We start from the raw sequence: 12,113 nt of genomic DNA, 5'->3' as shown, positions 1-12,113 counted from the left end.
AAGGACCCGGGTTCAAGACCTCGAGGTCGCCAGCTTGAGTGCGGGCTCATCTGGTTTGAGGAAAAGCCCACCAGCTTGAACCCAAGGTCGCTGGCTCCAACAAGGGGTTACTTGGTCTGCTGAAGGCCCGTGGTCAAGGCACATATGAGAAAGCAATCAATGAACAACTAAGGTGTTGCAACGCGCAATGAAAGACTAATGATTGATGCTTCTCATCTCTCTGTTCCTGTCTGTCTGTCCCTGTCTATCCCTCTCTCTGACTCACTCTGTCTCTGTAAAAAAATAAATAAATAAAAATTTAAAACAAAAAAAAAGTTAAAAAAAAAGAAAGAAATAAAACATGGCCTGACCGGGCGGTGGCGCAGTGGATAGAGCGTTGGACTGGGATGCTGAAGACCCAGGTTCGAGACCCCAAGGTCGCCAGCTTGAGCGAGGGCTCATCTGGTTTGAGCAAAAGCTCACCAGCTTGAGCCCAAGGTCGCTGGCTTGAGCAAGGGGTTACTCAGTCTGCTGAAGGCCCATGGTCAAGGCACATATGAGAAGGCAATCAATGAACAATTAAGGTGTTGCAATGCGCAACAAAAAACTAATGATTGATGCTTCTCATCTCTCCATTCCTGTCTGTCTGTCCCTGTCTACCCCTCTCTCTGACTCTCTCTCTGTCTCTGTAAAAAAATAAAAAATGAAAAAAAAACCAAACATGACAACTGAATTACTATTTTATTTAATATTTAATAGTACTTAATATTTAAATAAAGTATTAATATTTAATACAAAGATATTCATTAAATGGTATGCCTTAATATGTGTACCTTATTGCATATTAATTATACCTAAGATTTATTTGTTTTTAAGTGAGAGGAGGGGAGGTAGTGAATCAGACTCCCGCATCTGCCCGACCAGGATCCATCCAGCAACCCCGGTTTTAGATGCTTGAATCAACTGAGCTATCCAGCACCTGGGGTCGATGCTCGAACCTGTTGAGCCACTGGCTGAGAGAAAGGAAGGGGAAGAGAAGCAGATGGTCGCTTCTCCTGTGTGTTCTGACCAGGGATCAAGCCCAGGATGTCCATACACCAGGGTGACGCTCTATCCACTGAGCCAACTGGCCAGGGCAAGTAAAGTTTTTTCAAAAATTAAAAAATATATATTTAGCAACTACTGCATACCAGGCATAATTCTAGGATACATACTGAACAAAACAAAGATCCCAGCACTTGGCCCTGGCCGGTTGGCTCAGCGGTAGAGCGTCGGCCTGGCGTGCGGGGGACCCAGGTTTGATTCCTGGCCAGGGCACATAGGAGAAGCGCCCATTTGCTTCTCCATCCCCCTCCTTCCTCTCTGTCTCTCTCTTCCCCTCCCGCAGCCAAGGCTCCATTGGAGCAAGGATGACCCGGGCGCTGGGGATGGCTCCTAGGCCTCTGCCCCAGGCGCTAGAGTGGCTCTGATCGTGGCAGAGCGACGCCCCGGAGGGGCAGAGCATCGCCCCCTGGTGGGCGTGCCGGGTGGATCCCGGTCGGGCGCATGCGGGAGTCTGTCTGACTGTCTCTCCCCATTTCCAGCTTCGGAAAAATACAAAAAGAAAAAGAAAAAGAAAAAAAAAATATCCCAGCACTTGTGGTCATTACATTTTGGTGGTGCTGTTTGCTTTTATTTCACTTGACATTTTCCAACATTATTTTCAATTACATACTCTAAGATAATCCCTTAGTTTAGATATAATCCTTATTGTTATCATAAACATAACATATTCATTCCACTTCTTGGCACAATTGTAACTATACTTCTAGCACTGAAATCCTAATTATCCTTCCAAGTCCCAACCCAAGATCCACTTCTACCATAAGGATGAAATAATAAACACTATTAAAGCATTTAGATTTTTGGCGTTTAAATCATATTGTCTGATATTGTTTACTACTGCTTCTGTGTCTTTTTTTTTTTTTGTATTTTTCTTTAGTTGGACACGAAGAGGCAGTCAGACAGACTCCCGCAGGCACCCGACTGGGATGCACCCGGCACGCCCACCAGGGGGCGATGCTCTGCCCATCTGGGGCATCGCTCTGTTGCAACCAGAGCCATTCTAGTGCGTGAGGCAGAGGCCATGGAGCCATCCTCAGCGCCCGGGCCAACTTTGCTCCAATGGAGCCTTGGCTGCGGGAGGGGAAGAGACAGACAGAAAGGAAGGAGAGGGGGAGGGGTGGAGAAGCAGATAGGTGCTTCTCCTGTGTGCCCTGGCTGGGAATCAAACCCGGGACTCCTACATACCAGGCTGACGCTCTACCACTGAGCTAACCGGCTAGGGCTGCTTCTGTGTCTTTTAAGGACTTTGTTTATTGATTTGACAGAGAGAGGAAGTGACAAGGAGGGAGAAGTACCAACTCAAGAGTTGCTTCACTTTAGCTGTTTGCTTGTTGGCTTGTCGTGTGTGTCTTAACTGGGCAAGCCCAGGATTATGAACTGGCGACCTCAGTGTTCCAGGCTGATGCCCTATCCACTGTGCCACCACAGGCCAGGCTTTCTCTATTGGAACCAAGATCCTTGAGGACAGGTATCGTGACTTGCACATTTTGTGTTTCTGCCACTGCATAGCAAGTGCAAAGTGTTTGATGATATTTCCCATTAACTGGCTAGAATTTTCTAACAAATTACTAATATTTTCATCATTTCATAGTTAATAGGCTACTGATAAATTGTTTTGCTTGTTTTATCAGAGCAAAAGAGAATGAAGAGAACTTGGTTTCAAACTGACTTGTACTGGAATACTGGTTACATCATTTTTGAGCTGGGTGACCTTTAACATTTTAACTTAATATAAGTCTCAGTTGCCAAACTTGTACATGGAGATAATTATCCTCCTCACAGGGTTGTTTTGAGGAGCAAAGGAGATACTGAAAATACAATAATGTTATGCTCCTTTCTCTTTTCTCATCTGTCCATCAGTCTTAAAAGTTTTAATTTTGACATGGTTATAAAATTTTACTTGTGATTTCACTAACAAACTTTTAAAACATTTTATATACTTATTGAACCTCTTACCACTGTGTGCATGGCACTGGTTTAGAATCTATAATAGAATGATCAATAGGACAGACAGCCTTTATTACCAGCGAGTTTACAGACTAACAAGAAAAAATAAATTACTAACTTAAAATATGACATAGAAGTAAGAAATTACTCTAACATGAATGTAAAGTCACCATTATTTTAGGTATTTCCTACCATAAATTAGTAATATGTAAATGAAACATATAAAATTTATTTATACCCATTGAGTGAGCTTCCACAATTATCACAGTCATGCAATACAAATGAGCCTAAGCCATGTTCTGTACAGCAGAGAATTTAAGAAGCTATCTGACAGATATCTAAGTTACCAGCATGAAGTGGGCCTCAGAATGGACAGAGGAACAATTTCTTCATTTTGCTTCAGTTTATTTCCAATTAGTACCACCACTATCTTACATTTGTATTGCATATCACAGTTTACCAAACACCTTATCCCACTTACTCCCACAACTGCAGTGATTAACTCAGTCAGGAGACAAAGAGTAGATTGAGATTTTTGGAACATATCCACTAAAAAGAAAATCCAGTCAAAATAGATTAAGTGGGAAAAAGAAAAAAAATAGATTGTGTGTTTAATGTTTATGTTAGACTTTAAATCGAAAACTTTGCATATTACCAATTTTATTTTTATAAACAGATAATACAGACTACATTAAAAAGTTATTTTAGAAAAAAAAAAAAGTTATTTTAGGCCTGACCTGTGGTGGCGCAGTGGATAAAGCGTTGACCTGGAAATGTTGAGGTCGCCGGTTCGAAACCCTGGGCTTGCCTGGTGAAGGCACATATGGGAGTTGATGCTTCCTGCTCCTCCTCCCCTTCTCTCTCTGTCTCTCTCCTCTCTCTCTCTCTCTCCCTCTCTCTCTCCTTTCTAAAATGAATAAATAAAAAAAAATATTTTTTAAAAAAAGTTATTTTAGGCCCTGGCCAGTTGGCTCAGTGGTAGAGCGTCGGCCTGACGTGCAGGAGTCCCAGGTTTGATTCCCGGGCAGGGCACACAGGAGAAGCGCCCATCTGCTTCTCCACCCCTCCCCTTCTCCTTCCTCTCTGTCTCTCTCTTCCCCTCCCACAGCCAAGGCTCCATTGGAGCAAAGTTGGCCCCGGGCGCTGAGGATGGCTCCATGGCCTCTGCCTCACGCACTAGAATGGCTCTGGTTGCAACAGAGCGACACCCCAGATGGGCAAAGCATCGCCCCCTGGTGGACATGCCGGGTAGATCCTGGTAGGGCGCATGCAGGAGTCTGACTGACTCCCCATTTCCAACTTCAGAAAATACAAAAAAATAATAATAATAAAAGTTATTTTAGCAAGAGAGAGAGGGGGGGGGACAGGGACAGACAGAAAGGGAGAGAGATGAGAAGCATCAATTCATAGTTGCGGTACCTCAGTTGTTTCTTTTTAATTTTTAATTTTTTAAAATATATTTATTCATTTTAGAGAGGAGAAAGAGTGAGAAAAAGAGAGAGAGAGAGGAGCAGGAGGCATCAACTCTCATATGCGCCTTGACCAGACAAGTGCAGGGTTTTGAACCAGCAACCTCAGTGTTCCAGGTCGACACTTTATCCACTGTGCCACCACAGGTCAGGCAGTACCTCAGTTGTTCACTGATTGCTTTCTCATATGTGCCTTGACCAAGGGGCTCCAGCAGAGCCAGTGACCCCTTGCCCAAGCCAGCAACTCTGGGCTTCAAGCCAGACACCTTGGGCTCTTGCCAGCGACCATGGGGTCATGTCTATGATTCCAGGCTCAAACCAGAGACCCTGCGCTCAAGCTGGATAATCCTGCACTCAAGCCAGTGAACTCAGGGTTCTGAACCTGGGTACTCAGTGTCCCAGGCCAATGCTCTGTCCACTGCACCACCGCCTGCAGGTCAGGCAGGCTACATTTTTCAAAGGTAAGAATTTGTATCAAGATATCATACCAGGCCCTGGCCGGTTGGCTCAGCGGTAGAGCGTCGGCCTGGCGTGCAGGGGACCCGGGTTCGATTCCCGGCCAGGGCACACAGGAGAAGCACCCATTTGCTTCTCCACCACCCCCCTCCTTCCTCTCTGTCTCTCTCTTCCCCTCCCGCAGCCAAGGCTCCATTGGAGCAAAGATGGCCCGGGCGCTGGGGATGACTCCTTGGCCTCTGCCCCAGGCGCTAGAGTGGCTCTGGTGGTAACAGGGCGACGCCCCGGAGGGGCAGAGCATCGCCCCCTAGTGGGCAGAGCGTCACCCCTGGTGGGCGTGCCGTGTGGATCCCGGTCGGGCGCATGCGGGAGTCTGTCTGACTGTCTCTCCCCGTTTCCAGCTTCAGAAAAATACAAAAAAAAAAAAGAAAAAAGATATCATACCACTGAGTAGGTTATCTTTATGTGGAAGCTGTAGTTTCTCCTTAAGGGTAAAGCCACTTCTGGCACTGAACACAAAGGAAAAGAAAACAGTGGGTCACATTCCCATGTGGAGTTCCTTCACTCAGATCTTCTGTGGAATAGAATTAGGCTTCCAAGTGCGAATTATGGTAGTGTCAGAATCAGTCATATTTGTATATTTCATGAATTCTAGTTTACTATTAAGTAATAAAAAAATAAAACCTTTTGGAAAGTTTCAGCTTAACTGTCTGGAATCACTGTAAAAAAGAAAATAGCTTTGTGTCTTCTAGAAAAATTGTTTATGAGTGAGTTATATGTTCTGAAGGACTAAAGTGATAGTGACAAAGTAATTTAGATGAGAAAATCCTAGGGGAAGGTGAAACTTTGGTAGATATTGTCAAGGTCACTGAGTCACCCATCCTTTGACACCAAGAAATTCAGGGTTCCTGAAAAATTATCTACTTTTAAAAACCCATACTAAATACAATCTTTAGAAAACCTGCGATAATTTCTCCAAAAGATATGAATATAGATTTCCTAACACAGCAGGAAGGGATCAGTTACATACCCTTAGAATTTGCCTTATTTTTACAGCAGAACTCCATCTCTAGCTGGTTTTCTCACATGCATTTGTGTCCCCATTCAATCTGATTTCTACACAGATTTCAGGGCGATCTTTTTGATTAAGATACAAATTTTTATTTTATTTATTTATTATTTTTTTTACAGAGACAGAGAGTGAATCAGAGAGAGGGATAGACAGAGACAGACAGACAGGAACGGAGAGAGATGAGAAGCATCAATCATTAGTCTTTCATTGCGCATTGCAACACCTTAGTTGTTCATTGATTGCTTTCTCATATGTGCCTTGACCACAGGCCTTCAGCAGACCGAGTAGCCCCTTGTTGGAGCCAGAGACCTTGGGTCCAAGCTGGTGGGCTTCTGCTCAAACCAGATGAGCCCGCGCTCAAGCAGGCGACCTCGGGGTCTTGAACCTGGGTCCTCTGCATCCCAGTCAGACACTCTTTCCACTGCGCCACCGCCTGGTCAAGCAAGATACAAATTTGATTGTGGGACTTCTTTGCTTAACACCCTTCAAGGAACTCCCACTCTCTTTGAATAAGGTACAAATCCTTTGGATAATATTACAGAGAAGTTCACTGTCCTGTTCTCTCACTAAATTTGGTGATTTCAAAAGTCCTCTCTAGACTGCCTGACCTGTGGTGGCGCAGTGGATAGGAGTGTTGACCTGGAATGCTGAGGTGGTGGGTTAGTGTTAGGCAGATAAAATATATTATGCTCGCTTTGTTAAAGATGGTGCTGCCCACATGGAAGCCTGTTGCCCAGGTGATATTAATGTGTGGTGGGGGCGGGCTGTGGGCAGGCAGGATCCTTGTAGCCTGGGGCTTGGTTTTAGGACTAAGGCTTTCCCACCCTTTTTGATGTGGTGTGGTACAATCCCATCATGCCTCAGATAAGTGACTTTGTATTAGAGACTTCCCTATTTTGTATATTGGATTCTTTGATTTCTACACTATAAAATGAGGGCAGAACGGGAGCTTGCTCTCTTGGTTCCTGAGATTAATATTAGAGGAGAGAGCAGAGAGGGGAGCAGAGAAAGGCCACGTGGAGGAGGCCAGGAGAAGCAGCCAAGATGGTGGAGTGTTGAGTGAGAGGCCAGTTTGTGCAGAGTTTGTGCAGGGAGAAGGAAGGAGATGGGGAACAGGTGAGTAAGTCTGGTGAGCTAGAAACCTTTGATTCTAGGAAACTCGGATAAGTCAGTAGCTTTGTGAGCACTGAGTGTGAGTGGGTTTTGGAGCCCAGTGTGTGTTTTTACTTGCCCACTGGGTGCAAGCTAGGATTAAAGATGATGGCCCATCAGTTTTTGGCTTTGTTGTTTCATTACCGACTGTCCGAATCTAATGCGAACCTGCATGGGTCGGGTGGCTATGATAGTGGCCCTGGATACTGGCTTTACAGTTAGACACCCCAGGCTTGCTCCATCAAGGCACATAAGAGAAGCAACTACTACAAGCTAGTGCTTCCCGTTCCTCCCCCACCTTTCTCTCTCTATCCTCTGTCTAAAATCAATCAAGCTAAGAAAAAAAATAATAAAAAGAGAGAGAAAAAACAGAAAAGTCCTCTGTAAGTTTTAAAAAATATGCCTGGCCTGTGGTGACACAGTGGATAGAGAGTCAACATGGAATACTGAGGCCGCCAGTTCGAAACCCTGGGCTAACTTAGTCAAGGCATATGCAACAAGCAGCAAGCAAGCAATAAATAACAAAAGTGAAACAATATACTTCTTGCTTTCCCCCTGTGTAATATCAATAAAATAAAAAAATTTAAAAAAAAAAGAAAGTTGGTCACAAATCCTTAACATTGCTTAAGGGGCCCTGCAGCATCTCTCTGGCCCTAACCACTGCCTCCCTTTGTTTTCTACATTCAATCCAATTGCTTTGACCTTTCAGTTCCTGAAATCCTCCCAAGCCTCTGTGAAACCTATTTCCTTTGGTCCTTTCTTGCCTCCTTTGGGAGTCACCTGCACCTATGCATACTTACCCATATCTCAGCTTGAAGATGACTTTCCTAGGGAAAACCTTAATTGATTTCCCTGGCTAGGGTAAGAGCCCCGCCACGCCAAACCCTTACTTGCTCTCACAACACTCTACATTCTTCCTTTTTTAGCTTCTATCTAGGTTTGTTGGCATTTACTGTGCGATGATTGTTTAATATCTGTTTCCCTCAATGACAATGTGTAAAGCCAGCGGCCAGGGCCACGTGGCATCACAGCAGCCTGGCCCATGCAGGTTTGCATTGAGTTCCGACAGTTGGTAAAGAAACAATGGAGCCAAAAACTGGTGGGCCATCATCTTTAATCCTAGCTTGCACCCTGCGGGCAAGTAAAAACACACACTGGCCTCCAAAACCCACTCATTCAGTGCTCACAAAGCTAATGACTTATCTGAGTTTCCTAAAATCAAAGGTTTCTAGCTCACCAGACTTATTCACCTCTGTTCCCCATCACCTTCCTTCTCCCAGATACAAACTCTGCACAAACTGGCTTCTCACTCAACACTCCGCCATCTTGACTTTTTCTCCTGGCCTCCTCCAAGTGGCCTCTCTCTGCTCTGCTCTCTAATGCTAATCTCAGGAACTAAGAGCGCAAGCTCCCGTTCTGCCCTCATTTTACAGTGTAGAAATCAAAACCTTTAATCCAATATACAAAACAGGGAAGTCTCTAATACAAAGTCACTTATCTGGGGCATGATGGGATTGCACCACCCCATATCAAAAAGGGTGGGAAAGGCTTAGTCCTAAAACCAAGCGCCAGGCTACAAGCATCTTGCCTGCCCACAGCCCTCCCCAACACACATTAATATCACCTGGGGCGATGGGCTTCCATGTGGGCAGCGCCATCTTTAACAAAGTGAGCATAATATATTTTATCTGCCCAACACAATGTAAAGACCTTAAAGACAAAATCTATAGTGGACGCCTGACCTGTGGTGGCTCAGTGGATAAAGCGTCGACCTGGAAATGCTGAGGTCGCCGGTTCGAAACCCTGGGCTTGCCTGGTCAAGGCACATATGGGAGTTGATGCTTCCAGCTCCTCCCCCCCTTCTCTCTCTCTGTCTCTCCTCTCTCTTTCTCTCCTTCTCCTCTCTAAAATGAATAAATAAATAAATTTTTAAAAATTAAAAAAAAATCTATAGTGGTTGCCATCACAATGTTAATAGTGAACAGTGAAGTTAGACCTCCTTGAGTTTGGCTGAGAAAGAATTGAGAGCCAAGAACTCTATAAGAGAAAATTAATTTAGAATGTTGCAGAGGTAGAAGAAGTGAGCCAACTGGGCTGCATGAACTCAGTAAAACGTTACAGAGGCTAAAGAGGGCCTCTGGAGCTTAGGAGAGAGAAAGCAAGGGTACACACCTTGTGGAAAGAAAGGGGAAAGAAAAGGCTCGGGGGAGTGCTTGTGAGAGTGAGAAAGAGAGAGAAAGAGAGAAAAAGAGATAGAACACCTGAAGAAAGAAGGGTGTGCTCAAGACACAGGCTGGGTTCTTCCTCTTAAGGGTTTTAATCTGTTTTCCAAAGGGGAAGATTTTAGGGAAGGTCTTGGGAGGATCTCAATAGAATATTCAGCTTTTCCAGGTGTGTCCCTTTCAAAGTCCCAGAGGTATCGATTGGTCACCGCTAGTGTAGGGGTCATCAGCCATTGCAGTTTTTCTGGGCCTGGAGTTTATTTTTTTCAAGATTTTATTTATTCAATTTTCAGAGAGGAGAGAGAGAGAGAGAGAGAGAGAGAAAGGAAGGGAGGAGCAGGAAGCATCAACTCCCAAATGTGCCTTGACCAGGCAAGCCCAGGGTATCGAACAGGTGACCTCAGCGTTCCAGGTCGACGCTTTATTCCACTGCGCCACCACAGGTCAGGCTGGGCCTGGAGTTTAAACACAACTAAGGTCTAAATGTTATCTCTTGATACTTTATGGGGGTTGTTCTGTTCTGACTCTACCTTTAAAACTGCTGATAGTGAGAAGCCCACAATTTTTTATACTTTTAGGCAGAATTAGAGATCCCCTGTACCTTATATTTTAAGGTGCCATCCCCAACTACAGCAAAGCAAGTGTTGGGGCTAAGTCATTAGAAATACTTTGAGCCTGACCAGGTGGTGGTGCAGTGGATAGAGTGTCGGACTGGGATGCGGAAGGACCCAGGTTTGAGACCCCGAGGTCGCCAGCTTAAACGCGGGCTCATCTGGTTTGAGCAAAGCTCATCAGCTTGAGCCCAAGGTCGCTGACTCAAGCAAGGGGTTACTCGGTCTGCTGACGGCCCGCGGTCAAGGAACATATGAGAAAGCAATCAATGAACAACTAAGGTGTTGCAACGCGCAATGAAAGACTAATGATTGATGCTTCTCATCTCTCTACATTCCCATCTGTCTGTCCCTATCTATCCCTCTCTCTATAAATAAATAAAAATAAATTTAAAAAAACTAAGCCTCAGACCCTGCCTGCTAACAGCCTGTCCCCACACCCAATGCAAACTATAAGCTAGCAAACATATATATCATATTTACAAACTTATTTGACCAACATTAAATAATTAAAGTATGCATGTAAAGTATTTACCAGGAGTAAATGGTCAATAAGGAGTAGTGTCTGTTAATACTGTATTCTGCCTGTATCATTATTATTTGGGTACTTAATCACTTACTTCATTTTGCACACAATTCTCACTTATTTTTAGATACAACCAGTGCCTAGCACTAACAATAACTGTTTCACATAGATGCTCAACATTCATTGAATTAAATTGGATTTTAAGTCAATATGACTTTCAGCATGTTTATATAGAAGACACAAAATCAACACAACTTTAAGTTTGTCCTATTAAAACTAAACTATAATTTAAAAACTTATAAACTCTCCCAAAACACACTTGAGCCATGACTATGAAATAAGGAAGTTGATTTTCTTGTTGCGTACACCATCTGCCACACTTGACAGTTCCACAGTGACATCCATAGAGACTGTCAGTTTCCTATCTTTATTTTCAACAATCTCAATTTATGTACGAAGGGACCAATATAGAAAACCGCACTGATGTTCATTATTGCTGAGAAGCAATAAACTGCGAGTAAAAAGAAAAACAGGCACACTTAAAAAAGAAATTAAGGGCCCTGGCTGGTTGGCTCAGTGGTACAGCGTCGGCCTGGCGTGCAGGAGTCGCGGGTTCAATTCCTGGCCAGGGCACACAGGAGAGGCGCCCATCTGCTTTTCCACCCCTCCCCCTCTCCTTCCTCTCTGTCTCTTTCTTCCCCTCCTGCAGCCAAGGCTCCATTGGAGCAAAGATGGCCCGGGCGCTGAGGATGGCTCTGTGGCCTCTGCCTCAGGCGCTAGAATGGCTCTGGTTGTAACAGAGCGACGGCCCAGATGGGCAGAGCGTCGCCCCCTGGTGGGCATGCCGGGTGGATCCCGGTCGGGCGCATGCGGGAGTCTGTCTGACTGCCTCCTCGTTTCCAGCTTCAGGAAAAAAAAAATACAAAAAAAAAAAAAGAAATTAAGTATAAAAGCAGCGAACACGAAACCTGCAAAAGTCAAGTGAGTTGTGGGAGCCTGGTAATGAAGTTAACTAAGAAATGTCGATCCAAAACAGGTGCCGTGGAGTTCATGCTGTGCTTCCGCACCTCCCCTTTGGAAATGGGGACGTTCTGACAGCACAGTTGGAAGTGTCCGAGCGTCTTCGGAAGGAGCAGACCAGGGGCGGGGCTCTGGCACAGTCCGCGCTCGGGAGCAGTCAGCCCGCGGTCCAGATCCGCGGCTTCCCGGGGCTGGGCCGGAGCTTCGGCCCGCCGCCGCCCGATGGCGCCCTTTCGGGGTCGCAGATAGGGGTCCGAAACCGTTCCGGGACCCGGTTCACCGAGACAAAGACGAGCGCGGCAGCACGGCCCGACCCGACCGTCCTCATCGCCCCTCCCGCGAAACGCCGGCCCCAGCCCGGCAGCGAACGGACCGCCCAGCCCCGCACCCAGCCGAGAGCGGGGCGGCCCCGGGACACTCACCTCCGGGCGTGGCCGCTGGAGGGGGCCGCGCCGTGTTGTCCCCTCCCGGCTCCGTCCTCAGCGCGCTCGGGGCCGCGGGCGCCGCCGCCGCCAGACTGGAGCTCCTCAGAGCCCGAGCACCGGAGCGCCCAGA

At 45.9% G+C, this 12,113-nt stretch overlaps 1 protein-coding gene across 2 annotated transcripts in view; it reads right to left on the bottom strand.

Moving 5' to 3' along the window:
* The window catches only part of UBXN2A (UBX domain protein 2A), a 45,805-nt gene extending 33,692 nt beyond the window's left edge, over positions 1–12,113 (bottom strand). For both annotated transcript variants that reach the window (XM_066234685.1, XM_066234686.1), the window contains exon 1: positions 11,981–12,113. The gene's annotated coding sequence lies outside the window, so the exon portion shown is untranslated. The remainder of the gene's footprint in view (positions 1–11,980) is intronic.

The sequence above is a fragment of the Saccopteryx bilineata genome, chromosome 6 (assembly GCF_036850765.1).
Source record: "Saccopteryx bilineata isolate mSacBil1 chromosome 6, mSacBil1_pri_phased_curated, whole genome shotgun sequence".
In the NCBI taxonomy this organism is placed as follows: domain Eukaryota; kingdom Metazoa; phylum Chordata; class Mammalia; order Chiroptera; family Emballonuridae; genus Saccopteryx; species Saccopteryx bilineata.
Note: the sequence above shows the minus strand (reverse complement) of the source record. Positions and strands in the feature narration are given on the sequence as shown.